We start from the raw sequence: 18,310 nt of genomic DNA, 5'->3' as shown, positions 1-18,310 counted from the left end.
TTAATTTTAAGGTTAAATATTCAAAAGATAATTAATCAATTTTTAATTCATCATCAAATAAAAATAAATAATTTTAATAATGATGATGATGATTAACATTCACTAAAACCAAAAATGGTTTATACGTTAATAATATAGGAGATTACATGGAATCCTTTAGAATTTTATTTATATGCTTGAAAAGAGTTAAGAGGAGCATTCCAAGATCACCATAATTTTGTTGATCTAAAAGGTCAATAAGTTCAAAAGTTCAAAAAGTATTTTGAAAACTTCAATCTAATCTCAGTATATATTCGATAATATAAGAGAGAGTGCATTTTGTTTTCAACCCTCTAAGTGTCACAATGGTGAGAGACCTTTTTTTTCTTTTTTTGTAAAGTAAATATTTCTAATCAATATTCCAAAGAAAAACATTAAAGGAATTGGAGATTTTCCTTGGTCTACCACATACGAAACTAGAAAAGTGAAATAATCATAATTTTGGAAATATATGACACATAGAGTTTGATAATGTTCAACAAAACAATTGAAAAAATAATTTGGATAATTGAACCACCTGGCTATAATTTAAATAGAAAAATATAATCTGACATAAACAACTAAAATCATTAGGTCGATAAGAAACAATCATTTAGATTTGGAGGAATCAAAGGTGTCGACATCTATATGTTCACTATTGTTGCCAAGGAGAAACTTGAGACTAGGGGAAATCCCCAATGAACATCAATTTGACCAATCCACTGATCCAAGTTACTCATTGCTAGTTGCAACCCATCCAACATTAAAAGGATTTCCTCCTTGGCCTCATTTCCATAAGGAGAGCCTAGCTAAGAAGGAGATTTAAGTGCCAATAGATATCAATATTGTATGTGTATGTATTGTAGCACTGTTAAGTGTGCACCATGTCAGGTACCTAGTCATCAATCTGCCCGAGCACCTCTAAATCCATTAAGCATCATATTTTTCCAATGATTTACCATTCTTCCTATTGTAACTTTTTTTGACACCTTTAAAAGTTACAAAACTTTTTACCATCTGCCAATTTGTTTCCTGGAAAAATTCTCAGACATATGCAAATTATCATGACTAAAGGGTACATATATTACTTCTTGGGTAATTTTTAATAATAATTTTATGTTAGAGTAAGTTTCATTTTATGGAAATGTCAATTTTTATAAAATTATTTATTTTTATTATAAAATTTTTATTATGAATTGTTTTTAGAAAGAAAAAAGGAAGGGTGTATGCCCAAATCTCCAAGTTATATTATATTTGACATTAAAATCCAAGCAACACGTAGCTACAAAGTCTCAAGTCAAAGAACACAAACAACATGACAAGCTAAGCAAGGAGCATAAGGAGTTCATAACACATCAATGAACATTGTATGCACAAGTGTATAGAGACATATCATGTTATATTTGCATGATAAATATGGGATAATATCATAGGCATGTAATAACAAGGTTTTAAAAAAACCTCCATCAAACTTGATCTAAAAGTCACTCGTGAGTGATCTCAATGGATTAATTAATGAATGAAGGCATTACAGACTCATGTGCTAGTGTGTGTCTTTGTTATCGTAGGCAACGGATCGATCAGATTGCAAAATACACAAACACTAGAATGGAAAACATTAAGTGAAACATAGCAAGCAAATATAAGAACACAACAAATTAATGAGTTCACCCTATTCTCCAAGGCTACGTCTCCGGTCCAACTTTCAGTGGTGGCCTTCTTTTATTGTGTCTTTAAAGTAGAGTTTTTATAGTGAGGAGCCCAATTTGAGTCTCCTGGAACAGATAATGCTTGGTAGGGTGGTCCTTGGATTCCCCAAGCCACTAGAGTGCACAGACTCTTTTCCTTTCCAAGCCTTGACCTCTTTGGTCTTTGATGGGATGAGTCCAATGTGGTGCTTGATTCTCGATAGATATCCTCTCAGGGATCGCTTGAACCTCTCAAGCCTTCTATCTGCTCAATGCTGCCTTACGCTGCAGGTTAGCTCGACTCTCTGTTTTTCTGCCTTTTGCTTCACTATCTCTTTTGTCCCTTTCTTCACTATTCCCCTTCTCTGGTTCTTCCTTGTTCTGTTCTATGTCTGTTCATGTCTTAAAGCCAATTTGTCCTTGACTATTCGCTTCCTCTTCCACCCCTTTGGATCACCTGCTGCTGTTCACTTGGAGTTCCTTGCCTCTGCATCGTTGCCACTGTGTAACGTCTCACAGGGAAGTGGCCACTTGTCTTCTCACGAACTGCGCTAGCTCTTCCTCAATGCTTCAGTATTTCGGTTACATTGTGAAATGATTCATCTTCCAACTCAGTGGTCAAATTGGACTTCAAACTTTTATATGTCATGGATTAATTTCCCCGTTAAATCCGGTTCCTCATCGGGCGCAATCTCCACCGTTAGATCTGGAGCCCCCAGATCCGACGATGTTCGCTCTTATAGCACAGTTGACTTGCTCGACTGTTAGCCTGCGATGAGAGGCAGTTTTCTCTCTCATCCGTTGGACACGCATTGTGTGATGAATGGAATCACTCATTTTCTGCCAAATCCGCTTATTGCCCTAATATGCCTCCAATATATCACCAGTTATGGGAGCGCATGACTCGCTTTTTGCCTTAACACTTTCCCTACAGTTTCCCGGCTTCCCATGTGACTGAGTGCTTCGAGGCTTTTCCTTCTCGAGCGGTTTTTCCCAGCGATATGTGATTAGAAATGGCCTCCGTTTCCCAATCCGAGCTTCCTAACTACTAGTATTTCCTCCTACATGATCTCCATGGGCCTCAGTCAGTGTGCTTTGACCGAGGTCCTCGTCGTTCCTTGCTTGCTGCAAACTACCATTGTCCAGAGGTCTTTCCTGATAGTTCTTTGTTTATAAACTCGAAGTCTGTCGTGATTTGATATAGTCATGGCACTTTGATAATTTTCATGGATCCAATTTGGATCACAGCCTTCCCACTAAAAAAGCTTTTGGACCACCAAAAGTTGGTTTTCAAGCATCGAATAAGTGAGGGTACAATTTTCTCACTTGTCCAATCTCTATCCACTTTGCACTTCTCGGCTTTGAACCCTTGAGCCCAACTCTGAGGTAGTCAACATCTCCCTTGTGTGTCATCCTCACATTCCTATCCAGAACTGTGTCTTCCTGCAATTCCTTAAGATATTCAGGTAGCAGGTCATCAATAGAAGGCAATTGACTCTACTCTTTGGGATCCTCAATTAGTGAAGGTTCAAGTAATCTCAAGCAATCTGCATTCACGACTCAGTAGATGTGCATGTAAGCTGGTAGATCAAGGCGGAAAGCATTCTCACCAATCTTCTCAAGTATCTTGAAGGTTGCATACCTGATAGGCTTTAGCTTTTTACCTTCACCTTGCATATTGTCCTTGCTGATATATAGCCAGACTTGGTCACCAACTTGGAAACTATGCTCCATCTGATGCTTGTCATGCCTTGCCTTGTATTTGGCTTGGATCTTTTCCAGCTGTTCTTGTACTGCCTGGTCGATCTCTTGGATCTGTTCAATGAACCTAGTTGCCTTGTCCACATCACTGTGTCCCTCAACTGTGGTGTCTTTACCAAAGACAAAATCCAAAGGAGACCTTGGTGTGAAACCAAAGCAGGTCTCAAAAGGAGATCTCTGTGTAGAAGAATGTTTGGCTCGGTTGTAATCACACTGCACATAACACAAATGTTCATCCCAAAGCTTAGGATGCTTGCTGCAATATCCTATGAGTAACTGGATCACTATCCTATTGACTACTTCTATCTGGCCATCAGTTTGTGGATGAAAAGCTATGATTTTCTTCAGTTTGGTGTCCATCAATTCCCACAGACTTGACCAAAACTTCCCCACAAATCGGGTGTCTCAATCAAATACAATGGAAGTGGGTAATCCAAAATGAATCCACACATGTTCAAAAAACAATTTTGCAGTTTTTTCAACTGTAATATGTTTATTACAAGGTATCAAAATACACATTTTGATGAACCTATCCACAACAACATACATATAATCATGACCTTTCCTAGATTTAGGTAGTCCTCCAACGAAATCCATGGAAACACTTTCCCAAGGGTAAGAAGGAACTGGTAATGGAGTGTACAAGCCTAGTTTTCTATTTGATGGGCTTGATTTTAGCACACATAGTACACCCTCTTACATATCTAGAAATTGTCTCATTCATTTTTGGCCAAGAACAAAATCTTTGCTGCTCTGCAACTATTTTACTTACCCCAAAGTGACCTAATATTAGAGAAGTGTGTGCTTCTTGAATTATCTTTACTCTTTCAGTTTGTGGAATGCATAACTTCCCACAATGATATAAGAGTCGGTCCTTTAGATGATAATCCAATTCTTCTACTCGTTTGCCTTGACTTAAAGTTGCATATACATCTTTAAAGCATATATCTTGAGCATATTGTTCAATGTAACTCTCATGTAACACATAATTATGGTTAAGTATAGTAGATGCATTTATAATGGGTCTAGATAACATATCTGTAACTTTATTGTGTATGCCCTTTTTATATCTGATGACTAAATGAAACTGTTGTAGAAAACCCATCCATCTATAGTGTCTTGATTGCTGCAACTTAGTTTGGGAGTGTAGATATTGAAGTGGTTGATGATCAGTATGTATTACTGTCTCTTTGCCCATTAAGTAATGTTTCCACCTTTTCACACTCTGTACTAATGCATACAATTCTTTATCATATGTAGGATAGTTAACTACTGTAGAATTAAATGTCTCAGAATGATAACATATGGGTTTACCGTGCTGTGTCAACACTGCTCCCATGGCATAGTCACTGGCATCTGTTTGGATCTCAAATGGTCTTTGAAGATCAGGCAGTGCTAGTACATGTGCTGTACTAATCTTTTCTTTCAAGGGATCGAAGGCTTTCTGTTGTTTGCCTCCCCACTGAAACACCTTGTTGAATCCTGTTAAAGCATGTAAGGGAGCTGCAATTAGGGAAAAGTTAGAAATGAACTTTCTCCAATATTGCACTGCTACTAAGAAGCTTCTTACTTATGTAGCAGATTTGGGTTTAGGCAAGTTTACAATGAATGACACCTTAGAGGGATCTATCTTCAATTCACCACCCCCTACTATATGACCCAAATAATTCAAAGATGTCTTGCCAAATTCACATTTTGAGAGTTTAACATAAAGCTTTTCTCTTTTCAAAACATCTAGTGTCTACTTAACATGCTTTAAATGTTCTTCCCATGTTTTGCCAAATATCAGAATGTCATCCAGATACACAATGATAAAATCATCAAGAAAAGGTATAAGTACATCATTCATTAATCTCATGAAAGTAGCAGGAGCATTAGTTAAGCCAAAAGGCATAACCAGCCACCCATACAATCCCTGCTTTGTTTTGAAAGCAGTCTTCCATGCATCTTGTTCAGCAACCCTGACTTGGCGATATCCACTGTGCAAGTCTAGCTTGGAAAAATAAACATCTTCTTTCAATTGATCTAACAGATCATCTATGTGAGGAAGGGGATAACGATTTTTTATTGTTGTCTTGTTCAATGCTCGGTAATCAATACACATTCTCCACAAGTCATCTTTCTTTCTCACCAAAACGATTGGTGACCCACATGGTGATGTGATAGGTCTGATGAACCCTTTCTTGAGCAACTCTTGCACCTGCTTCTTGATTTCAACATTCTCTACGGCGGACAACCTATACATTCCAGTGTTAGGCAATGGAGCATCTTACTGCAAAATAATATTATGCACTATTTCCTTTTTGGGTGGTAGACCTTTAGGTTCTTGAAACAAGATATCATACTCTAAAACAACCTTTTCTAAATCAGCTTGCTATTTTGCATTACATCCCTCAAATACATTGGTTTTATCAGGTTTATTTTCCTTTACAACCATCAGTAAGAATTGTTTGCATGAATTTATCATTCGTTGCATCTGCCCTGAGTTTATGAGAGTATAATTATTCTTGAGCTTGTGAGCTCTTACAAAGTATTTGATTCCATCTTTAACAAGTAGATACTTGTTCTCAGCTCTATAGAAGATAGCTTTTCTGTCATACAAGTAAGGAATTCCTAAAACAATTCCACATATATCCAAAGGAATTATGTCTAACTCAACCTCATCTACAAATGTTGAACCAAAAGAAAACTTGAGTTTGCATTGTCTAGTCACTTGTAGTTGTGCTTTATCATTTAACCATCCTAATCAGTATGGTTTCTCGTGAGTTGTAGTTACTAATCCCAACTTCTTTACAATTGCTTCAGAAATTAAATTTACTTGTGAGCCACTATCAAACAAAGTATCGATCTTTTGATGTTTGGAAATAACTCGAATATGGAAAAGCTCATGTCTTTTTCTCTCATTTTCTTCATCAATAATAGATTGTGCAGAATTACTAGTAGATGCTTCAGAATTCTTACCTCTTATACCTGTGGTTGCAATAGTTGTTTCATCTCCTGAGTCTGACCCCAAATCTTTCTAAATAGCTGCAACAGTCTTCTTCTTCTTGCCGTCAAACTTCCTAGGTCTCAGCTTTGGATGCAGAATCCAATAGTGCTCATCATCATGCCCATCCTTTTTACAGTGAGTGCATGAAGCCTTGCTTTTCTGTGTAGTGTTAGCCTTCCTTGCTTTCCATTTTTGCTTCCTTTTCTCCTTATTCTTGCTTGCAGTGGGTTGGGATGATCCCCCAACTTCTGGACTTCCATTCTTTCCTCTAGCTTCTAGATGATTAGCTTGTATAGATACCTCATCTATACTAGTGGGATTAAACATGAGGATAGTGTGCTTCATGTAGCTGTGTATACCACCAATGTACTTCAACAGAGTCTTCGGTGAGAATCAATGCTCTCTTTCTAAATTCTTGAGTGTATCCCTATACACTTTTCCCTTTCAATTGTCGAAGAGTTTTCCATCTCATCATGGCTTGCTAAATGTAGGCCAATGGATAGAATTGTTTTTTGATTGCAGAAACAAATTCACTCCAGACAGAGATAGTCTTACCATGTCTCTTCAGGTCAGCTTGGGTCCTGCCTTCCCACCAAACCAAGGCAATGCCTCTAAGGCATAGGCTTGTCAGCTGAATCTTGCTCTTGTCTGAGTCAATACTCTGCACTCTGCAATAAACATCAATTTGTCTAATCCAATTGTCCAGCTTTTCTGCATTCAGCTCTCCATAATATATAGGTAAATCAAATTTGGCATCTGGTTTAATCAAAGATGCCTTCTTTTTATGTTCAGGGCTATTGAGTGGTCATGGAAGTGAGACTCATCTTCTTCTTTGTCTTGTTTAGAGCCTGATGAATCTTCATCCTTGTGTTTTCTAAAGTCCCTATACATTTCTTCTACCATGGACATTATGGCTAGGAAACTATCTATGAATTGAGGGTTTGGCCCTACAGAACTTTCTTTTGACATTGTCTTCTGAGGGTAGACTCTCCCAATTTCAAGATTAGTTTTGACCAAATCTCCTTCTCCTAATCTGAGCTTTGATCTAGTTAGCATTCAACAGCTAAATCCAACACAATCTTGTCTAACCTTAACAGCCTAAAGCTCTGATACCACTTGATCTGAAAGTCACTCATGAGTGATCTCAGTTGATTAATCAATGAATGAAGGTATTATAGACTCATGTGATGGTATGTTTCTATGTTATATTAGGCAACGGATCGATCATATTGCAAAATACACAGACACTGGAATGGAAAACAGTAAGAGAAACATAGTAAGAAAATACAACACAACAAATTAATAAGGAGTTCACCCTATTCTCTAGGGCTACGTCTCCGGTCCAGCTCTCAGTGGTGGCCTTCTTTTATTGTGTCTTTAAAGCAGAGTTTTTACAGTGAGGAGCTCAATTTGAGTCTCCTAGAATAGATAATTCTTGGTAGGGTAGTCTTTGGATTCCCAAAGCCACTAGAGTGCACAAACTCTTTTCCTTTCCAAGTCTTGACCTCTTTGGTCTTTAATGGGATGAGTCCAATGTGGTGCTCAATTCTCGACAGATATCCTCTCAGAGATTGCTTGAATCTCTCAATCCTTCTATTTGCTCGATCCTGCCTTATGTTGCAGGTCAGATCGACTCTCTGTTTTTTTGCCTTTTGCTTCACTGTCTCTTTCGTCCCTTTTTTTCATTGTTCCCCTTCTCTAGTTCTTCCTTGTTCTGTTCTTTGTCTATTCATGGCTTAAAGCTAATTTGTCCTTGACTGTTTGCTTCCTCTTTCGCCACTTTGGATCGCTTGCTACTATTCGCTTGGAGTTCCCTACCTTTGCATCGTCGCCACTGCGTAACGTCTCACAAGGAAGTGGTCGATTGTCTTCTCACGAACTGTGCTAGCTCTTCCTCAATGGTTTGGTATTTTGGTTACATTATGAAATGATTCATCTGCCAACTCAGCGGTCAAATCAGACTTCAGACTTTTATATGTCGTGGCTTAATTTCCCCATCAAATCCGGTTCCTCATCGGGCGCAATCTCCACTGTTAGATCTGGAGCCCCTAGATCCAACGATGTTCACTCTTATGATGCACTTGACTTGCTCACTATTAGCCCATGATGAGAGGTGGTTTTCTCTCTCATCTGTTGGACATGCATCGTGTGATGAATGGAATTTCTCACTTTTTTCAAATCCACTTACCGCCCCAATATGCCTCTGATATACCGCTGGTTTTGGGAGCGCGGGACCTGCCTTTCGCCTTAGCGCTTTCCCTATGGTTTCCCGGCTTCCTATGCGACCGAGCACTTCGGGGCTTTTCCTTATCGAGGGGTTTTTCCCAGCGATGCTGCTAATCACGCATCATAAATGGTCTCTATATCTCGATCTGGGCTTCCTAACTGCCAGTTTTTCCTCCTGCGTGGTCTCCATGGGCCTCAGTTAGCATGCTTTGACCGAGGTCCTCGTCGTTCCTTGCTGGCTGCAAACTGCCATTGTCCAGATGTCTTCCTGATAGCTCTTTTTTTATAAACTTGAAGTCTGTCTTGATTTGATATAGTCATGGCACTTTGATAATTTTCATGGATCCAATTCGGATCAAAACTCTATCAAACAAGTAAATCTTTTCACAAAGCCTTTGTTCCATAGAGGAAGAATTGGGCATTGATGGACCACATCATTTTATGCTCCAGCAAATGCATTAATTTGTGGCTCGATCTATTCAGGGAAATTCTCCCCTGAACATTGATGGTTGGTGTTTAATTGTGGACCCTTTTGTGTGTTTGAAGTTTAACTGAAGGGGGGGGGGGGGGTCCGCAATTAGTGGTTTGGCAAAATAATATTTTCTACATGGCAACTCTATGTAGATTCGGGCACCCAAATTTTTTTTTTCTTATCATATAGAGACCCCCCCAGCCAATCCATTAATGGTTTTGGCTAGAGCGCAAAGTTTACACTGCCAGGTAAGTTGATGGCTGGTAGGCAGCTATAGATTTGTCATGGAGTTGTTTTGTTGTCATTGCTGCTTCCATTGTAGGTGTACATATGTTAGTTTTCATCGGAGTTGGGTGTCCATGATGCTGGAATGAATTAAATAAAAGGAGAGACAATAATGGGAGTTCTCTACTTCCAATACCATTTTTAGATAGTTCTCTCAGACTTACTTTAGAAAACCTAAAAAATGCCATGGATCTTCCATCATGTGTATTTTAAATTATTTCTTTGGGTTTGTTGTATCACCAGGAAATATCATTGTTACTGCTATATACAAAGCATCAATACTAACTTAATGAATCCCATGGAACAGTCAAGGTCACAAAAGGAATCTATACAACTCTTCTAGATAAGCACTGGTTCACAAAGAGTTTTGGAGAATATATTGATTTGGTTCACCTACACACTGAGTGATCGAGTATGTTGAGTATTCAGAGGTGGCTCGCTCATACCAGTATGAGATTTTTAGATTTTAAAAGTTGTGTTTGGAAAGTTCAAGTAAAATCAAGTGAAAAGGAGATTGAGTTCTTCCATGATGAATTTCAGGCTCCAGTTCATGTGAAGAATGTCATAAATCACATTCTATCTCTTAATAGAAAATGAAATTCAGGTGATAAGTGCACGCAGATGTTGTTAAATGTTAGTGGCCCTAATAGAGTTTCACGTGTACAAATAATAGAGGCAAATAATGAAGAACACCAAAAGATTATGTCAAGGGATATAAATGTTAAAAATATTTATTAAAACACCATTTCCAGTAGAGTGGGAAAAGCACTTCATCGTATTTCAGAAAAAATGTCTCCATTTTGTTTTTAACACGCCCATATTTTGCAACATGATTTTGCTTCAATGCATGGGGTATTTGTGTATTGTGCTCATACTATGATTTTCTAAGTAATCACACCATATATTCTTGTTGTTTCAAGAGCTTGAGAAAGAATTTTTTAAAATTGGACAAAATGCTAACAATAGTGGTGTAAAAGCTTCGGTTGTGATATGTTTATGCAAAGACCATCATTGCCCATGGTTTTCTAATTGTGTTGATAATAACCTTTCTTTGTGTGAACACATGTGTTTTCGTTGAAGCTATTACACTCACTAATACACAGACATAATCTAGGCTTGATGTACCAATATGGAAAATTCTTATTTCCAAAGAGATTTGGGACTGTATTTTTCATTGTACATCTAAAGTGGAGAATGAGTCCACTGAAGAAGATGTTTAGTATTTCAATGGCGAGGGATGAATTTTTGAGTCATCATTGGCATTCAATCGGCTAATAAGTCCATATATGATTGATGACCTAGTATATATCGTGTCATGTACAATTTTTTAAGTGAACTTTACCTTGACTTGTTGTAACATTAATAAAAGGTACGTGGTGCCATATGTGGCATAGTTTACCCTATCCAAAGACAGAAGAATCAAGAGTTAAGGGATTAGCTACAATATTAAAGGCATGATACCAAACAACCAATTAATTCCATATTCAAAGGAAACATTCGAGCATTTAAATCAGCAAATGAAGATTTCTAGGAAAAAAACATTATTTGTTGAGAATAAAGTTAAAACCTTGTTGAGCATTCATTTCCAATAACTCAAACTTTTCCATGTTTTTTCGATCCTATTCGAGATTGTTATTATTTTAGTTTATTATCTGATTTTATTAACATAAAATTTGTAGTAGCTAGGCTAAATATAGTTCTAATTTGTTATTTTTATTGATTTTGTATCCTAAAAGCTAGCAATAGCTCGCAAATTGAGAATTTCTATATATTGCTTCATTTGTAATAAGAAAGGGTTGGCCTTTGATGCCAAAACCCTGCCATTTTTGTCAAGACTTCTATTGCAGAGTTTTTAATTGAAGTATTATGGCTTTAGTTTCATGACAAAATATGTTTCTCGTGAATGTCTTTCCTTGCGATTTCATAATATGTTTCTACATATGTTCAAGGTAACATAGGAGCTAGGCCAAGACTAGATTTGAGTATCAACCTCCCTCACAGCCTACTCCAAAGTTATCATCATTACGGAGACTAGCTAATTGAATAGTTTGTTTAAATAGCTCCTCTACATCATTTAATTGTTGCCTTCTGTCATTCCTTGAATGTATATTTGTTTGGTTGTAGAAATATTCTACACGCATCTACTATATCTGCTTGATTAAGTATTTAGTATGGATTTTTAATTATCATATATTCTCTTCTATTCCTTTACCAAACTCTTTCAAACTATGTTATTCTGCTGGAACTGGACATTGACACTTTGATAAAGTTTCAACAAGAGAGGGATTTATTTATGAGCAGAGATTGGATACTCATTACCGGGAGTGAAGTAACGAAGAAATATTTCCTTGGAGAATGGTCAAGACTAGATATATTCCTTGTTGGTGAACAAGGAGTAGGAATTTGATATTGGTTGCAATTCCTTCACCTGACAGCTCCACTTTGTTTATATGGTGATTCCACTGGGTTATCAATTCCACTCGTTAGAGATTTCAGTTGTATTCACTATTGTGTTTGATCCGAATAGAAAATGGCGTCCACCCATGGTATTTTCCCATGTTACTGTAAGTAGCATCGACCCTTGGTATTCCTCCTTCCATGGTATTTATCCACTCATGGAATTTACCCATGGTATTGTAAGTGACATCCACTCGTGGTATTCATTCATCCATGGAATTTAACCACCCATGGAATTTACATGTAGTATTGTGTTAAAAAAATGCTATAAGTAACAAGTCACATTTTGTAAAAGGACAAATTGTCCACCACAATGTAGCCTTTAGATTTATTATTTGATTTGATAAAAAAAGTCTTTTTGTGGTTTTCTTATTGTGTTTTCTCCACTTTTCTTTTCTCATTTCAAATTTTCAGATCTTGGGGTCCTCCCCCTAGGATCTAGATCAGTGGTATTAGATTTAGGTTACGATTCCATGGGAATAAGAGTTTGATGCATATTTCACTTTCAAAAAATTTCAGCAATATTCAACAAACTTCAGGCATGTGCTACAACCTCCACATAGCACTTTCTTGGGAAAGAGGGGAATAATATTTCTTTTTTTCATTTATTCTAGGAATTTATTGGGTGGCAAGTTTGCAGATCAAATGCGAAACTTTTGGTGCAATATTTACAAAAATAAATAACCAATCTAGATTCCTTGAAGAAAATACTAAGTAAAAATCAGCTGAATCAGAGTCCAGATGAGGGAGATATCGTTGATTTAAAATTAGGTATGTTGCAAAACATTTTTTGACGACAATTTGTGGATGGCAAATTGCCTATCATTTTTTTCCATTTTTGTGCAAAATTGCGGAAAAATGATTGTAAATCCGATCTCCTCTCGAAAAATCACCCGATTTAAAAAAATATTGGTTGAAATGGAGTTTTGATGATGGAGATATCACTGATTTGAAATCAGCTAATTTTTACAAAATTTTTGTGACGACGGGATAGTTTCGGCAAGAATATGAGTTTCCAGAGTACCCAAGTAGAGATTTCAATCACATGGGAAGATTCAAAATGGCCATTCTATTTCAAAAAATAGATTATAATAAATATTTTGAGTTATATTGGCCGAGTTATGCCCATTTTTAATCTGGAGCAACATTCAGAGCGGGTTCCTTTGGATATGTGCCCTTCCACCCCGCTTTAGTAGGCACCTGCTTCACATTCATCAGTTTCAGCATAGCAACATCCAACTTGGGTTCTTTGGAGACGTGCCCTCCCACCTTAGGCTATGTAGGCACCTGCTACTTCATCAACAATTAGCATCACGGTTATGAGTCAACCGTATAAAATCTTGGTCATCGAAATCTATTTGCTAGGCCACACACTATTAGTATCATAGTTAGTCACTGGAATTATAGGGTATCTCTATCCTGGTGTTATCACCCTAAAATTTTTGTTTCTAAAATTCGGAAAGTTTGCCTTGTTTCTAGTCATAGTCCTATAATAGGTTTTGAGTCATCTCATCTCAGTAGTGTCATTCTCTTTTCCAAATAAAGTTTGACAGCCTCATTCCATGTCCTAGAAGCCTCACTATGTGTTTAGAGGTCATATCTCACATCATTTTGCAAATTTTTGAAATTAGCTATGAAATCGTGGATTCTAAACTAGGAGTTTTCGTAGCGTGCTACGAAACCATTGAAAAAGCCTGTTTCAGCATAAAAGACTGTTTTATGCTTTTACTAATCAACTTCCAAAAGGGTTCTTGAGCAACTGAGAACTCAATTTTGAAAACTGAAAGAGGCTTTTCTTCATTAATACTGAACTACAAAAACCTCTTTCAGTTTCTTCAAATTCGTTATGAGGTGGGAGAAATTTATGGTTAAACTTGCACTACGAAACTGTTGAAAGCCATGATTTGTCTTCTGGTTTTAGCAGTCTTTTTCAAGATCAGTTTTTGGTCATAGGAAAAGGTATTTTGGAATTTTGAAGGAGTTTTCTCTTCATCAACTCTCCAGCTACAATAACCTATCTCACTTTCTTCATAAGTGTTATCAGTTGGGAGATACTAAGCTTTCTTTGAAACCCTAATTTTAGAGAAACCCTAATTTTAGAGAGCATAATTTTCCTATTTTACATGTGTTTTTCAAGGATAGAAACTAGATAGTTGGAGAAGTGTTTTAAAAAACCAAGAGAGTTTTTTGTTCTAGACAGCATGGACTACAAAAACCTCCTTTAGTTTCATAAAATATGACATGGATGAGAAGAGAAAGGCTTTGTCACATGTGCTTATTTTCAAAGATCCTAAACGTAAAAACAGGGAACCACGTTCCCTAATTTCTAGGGTTTATCATCAGCAGTAAGGTGACAGCGTGGGAGGCTTCATCAAGTTCGACCTCATGAGGTTGCAGCTATCAAAGAATGCATTCAATGTTTAGTTATGGTGGTTTAGTCATAACAAGGAGTTACACTCCTAATTGTTTTAGGTCTCTAGAACTGCTAGTTAACAGTAAGTTATAATAAATAGTTGGTTTTAAGTGTCAATAGGTGTCAGATTAGGAAGAATTCAAATTCCCCTCATGCTGGAGGAAGGAATATAAGTCATGTAATGAACTCTATATATGGGAGAAGATGTAATGCACCAAGGGTTGGAAAATGTTATAGAAAAATACTACTTTTGTAAATGTTGTGTAGGGACTGATATATACAGAAGCAGTTGGACTTTTTTGAAGTTGAGATTCTTAGTGTACTTTAGTGAGCTTTATCTTTTATCTTTGATATGTTTTACTTCCATAGTATTTATGCTTATTACTCAAAATTCATGGAGGAACATGCTCTGACTTCCTTTAAGTGTTAAACTATGGTGAATTGAGTTCTTGGGTCCTATCTTTGGATGTTGTTCTTCAATGTTTTAATATTTATTACGCAGAATTCATGGTTACCCATGCTCTGACTTCCTTTAAGTATTAAACTCTGATGTATCACTCTAAATACTTTCCTTTTGAATACCTTGATGTATCCTTACTCAGAATTCATGTCCACATGCTCTGACTTCTGTGAGCTTCAAGTTATTGAGACTTTCCTGTATGTGTTACTCTTTCATTGAAGTATATACAAGCCTTAGTTTTTTAAGAAGAGCTATTTGTTATCTTTATCTCTGTCACTGACTCCATAGCCCAATGGTAGCAAGTCTCCATCTTTCAACCTATAAACATACAAAACCACAAGCCACAGAGTTAGCCATCTATCTATAACTTATATCATTAACCCTTGAGAGAGCCCTCTCAGGCTAAGGAGGCTAAGCCTCAACTAAAAGATTGGTTTGAAATAGTTACACTAAGGTAGTCTGATCAACAGTCTATCAGTGTCCTATTTTGGTGATAGCATTTTGGTGCGTCTGTTGGGAGTCTGAAGATTATTCATTCTCGAAATCAAGAAATCTGAACTTCTGAAGGTAGCAGGAACTCAGAAAGTTTTCGAGGTTGCAATCTACCTTGGCAACTCCACACATCAAATAACAAATTGGAAGGTGACTCCACTACTAGAAGATCAGTAGCTTGATGAAGTTTCCAGATGAGTTCCATTGCAAGAATGAATGCTAGGTATGCCCCTATGAATTGGTCTCATATCCCTGGTTTTCCAAATCCTATGCCAAAGGTTGATTGGTTAGATGATCTTCCAATATTCAAAGATGAAAAGAAAGACAATGCTACTCTTCATTTGGTTAGGTTCCATATGCATGTACATAGTCTTAAGGTTCAGTTCCCTGAAGATTGTCTCATGAAGATGTTTATGACCACTTTAGAAGGAAAAGCATGGTCTTGGTATAAAAGCTTGGAAAATGGTTCATTATATTCTCTTGCTGATTTCCATGATGTATTCTATGACATGTATAAAGAGTGTCATCCCTCCTTATTGCTGGTCAAAGATTGTTGTAAACATTTGCGAGTTTTATTCAATATTTGGAGGATTTTTATGATGATGATGAATTCATGGATGAATAAATTTTAGAGGTTTTTCATAACAATACATTTCAACACCAAGAAGAAAGGATAACATCCCATAAAATGCAGCATGAAAATCAGTAGGGGTTTACTTATGAAAATCATATTACATACTTCAAGATTGATGTAGAGATGTAGTAGACTCGTCAGTCTTCAAATCATAATGAAGATGAATATAATTGCAAACTCCAAGAATAAATACTAGAAGAAATTTTTTATAACCCTCAGGCAGAGGAAAAGGAAAAGGTTGATTGTTTATGTAATTCCTTGCAGGAGATTACTTCAAAGAATGATCATAATAGTGAGGAAAATTGCATTGTCTATGGAAATCATGCAGAAAGGCAGTTGGATAACTTATCAAATAAATGTTGTGTGACTAAAGATCAGTTGTTAGAAGTAGCAGGATGTTATGAGGATCATCAAGCTGATAATGTATTCTAGGATCCTATAGCTAAATACATGGAAGAGTTTTACTCTCCAGTGTTTCAGTTTTTCTATGAAGATCAGAGGCAATTTCAGTGGCAGTGGTCATCACAATATCATAGCTGCTTTGAACTCCGATGCAGTCAAAAAACTCAAATATTAGATAAAACAAATGATTGGCTACATTGGAAATTTCACATTAATTGAGCTGAAAGAAGTTTTCAGTTGATAAGGCAGGTAGGTAGGAAGATGCAAATAAGCTCAAGGTTGACTGAGCAATTTTTACTAGGTATAGTGTGAAGTAGATTGGGTAGAATTTCATAGTTTTCATTTCTAGAGGATGGATAGTAGCATTGGAGCTACAGGTTCTTAGTATACCACAAGGGCACACTATCCCTAGTGGAGCCACTGTTATCACCCTAAAATTTTTGTTTCTAAACTTTGGAAACTTTGCCTTGTTTCTAGTCATAGTCTTATAATAGGTTTTGAGTCATCTCATCTCAGTAGTGTCATTCTCTTTTCCAAATAAAGTTTGATAGCCTCGTTCCATGTCCTAGAAGCCTCACCATGTGTTTAGAAGTCATATCTCACATCATTTTGCAAATTTTTGAAATTAGCTATGAAATCATGGATTCTGAACTAGGAGTTTTTGTAGCGCGTTACGAATCCACTGAAAATGCCTGTTTCAGCATAAAAGACCCTGTTTTCTGCTTTTACTAGTACACTTTCAGAAGGGTTCCTGAGTAGCTAAGAACTCAATATTGAAAACTGAAACAGAATTTTCTTCCTAGCATACTAAACTACAAAAACCTCTTTCAGTTTCTTCAAATTCGTTATGAGGTGGGAGACATTTATGGTTAAACTTGCGCTATGAAACTACTGAAAGCCAAGTTTTGTCTTCTGGTTTTAGCAGTATTTTTGAAGATCCATTTTTGGTCACAGGAAAAGGTATTTTGGAATTCTGAAGGAGGTTTCTCTTCATAAACACTCTAGCTACAATAACCTATCTCACTTTCTTCATAAGTGTTATCAGTTTGGCAATAAGAAGCTTTCTTTGAAACCCTAATTTTAGAGAACAGAATTTTCCTGTTTTACACGCGTTTTTCAAGGACAGATACTAGACAGCTGGAGAAGTGTTTTAAAAAACCAAGAGAGGTTTTTGTTCTAGATAGCAACCTCCTTTAGTTTCATAAAATATGTCATGGATGAGAAGATAAAGGCTCTATCCCACGTGCTTATTTTCAAAGATCCTAAACCTAAAAACAGGGAAACATGTTCCCTAATTTCTAGGGTAATCATCAGCAATAATGTGACAACGTGGGAGGCTTCATCAAATTCGACCTCATGAGGTTGCAGCTGTCAAAGAATGTATTCAATGTTTAGTTAAGGTGGTTTAGTCATAACAAGGAGTTACACTCCTAATTGTTTTAGGTCTCTAGAACTGCTAGTTAACAGCTAGTTATAATAAATAGTTGGTTTTAAGTGTCAATAGGTGTCAGATAGAAAGAATTAGAATTCCCCTCATACTAGAGGAAGGAATATAAGTCATGTAATGAACTCTATATATGGGAGAAGATGTAATGCACCAAGGGTTGGAAAATGTTATAGAAAAATACTACTTTTGTAAATGTTGTGCAAGGACTGATATATACAGAAGCAATTGGACTTTTTTGAAGCTGAGATTCTTAGTGTACTTCAGTGAGCTTTATCTTTTATCTTTGATATGTTTTACTTCCATAGTATTTATGCTTATTACTCATAATTCATGGAGGAACATGCTCTAACTTCCTTTAAGTGTTAAACTATGGTGAATTGAGTTCTTGGGTCCTATCTTTGGATGTTGTTCTTCAATGTTTTAATACTTATTACTCAGAATTCATGGTTACCCATGCTTGACTTCCTTTAAGTATTAAATTATGATGTATCACTCTAAATACTTTCCTTTTGAATACCTTGATATATCCTTATCAGAATTCTTTCCACATGCTATGACTCCTATGA

The sequence above is a fragment of the Pinus tabuliformis genome, chromosome 2_2, assembly GCF_031772625.1.
Source record: "Pinus tabuliformis cultivar Carrire ecotype Pingquan chromosome 2_2, CPIR1, whole genome shotgun sequence".
Lineage (NCBI taxonomy): Eukaryota > Viridiplantae > Streptophyta > Pinopsida > Pinales > Pinaceae > Pinus > Pinus tabuliformis.
This window is presented reverse-complemented; position numbering follows the sequence as displayed.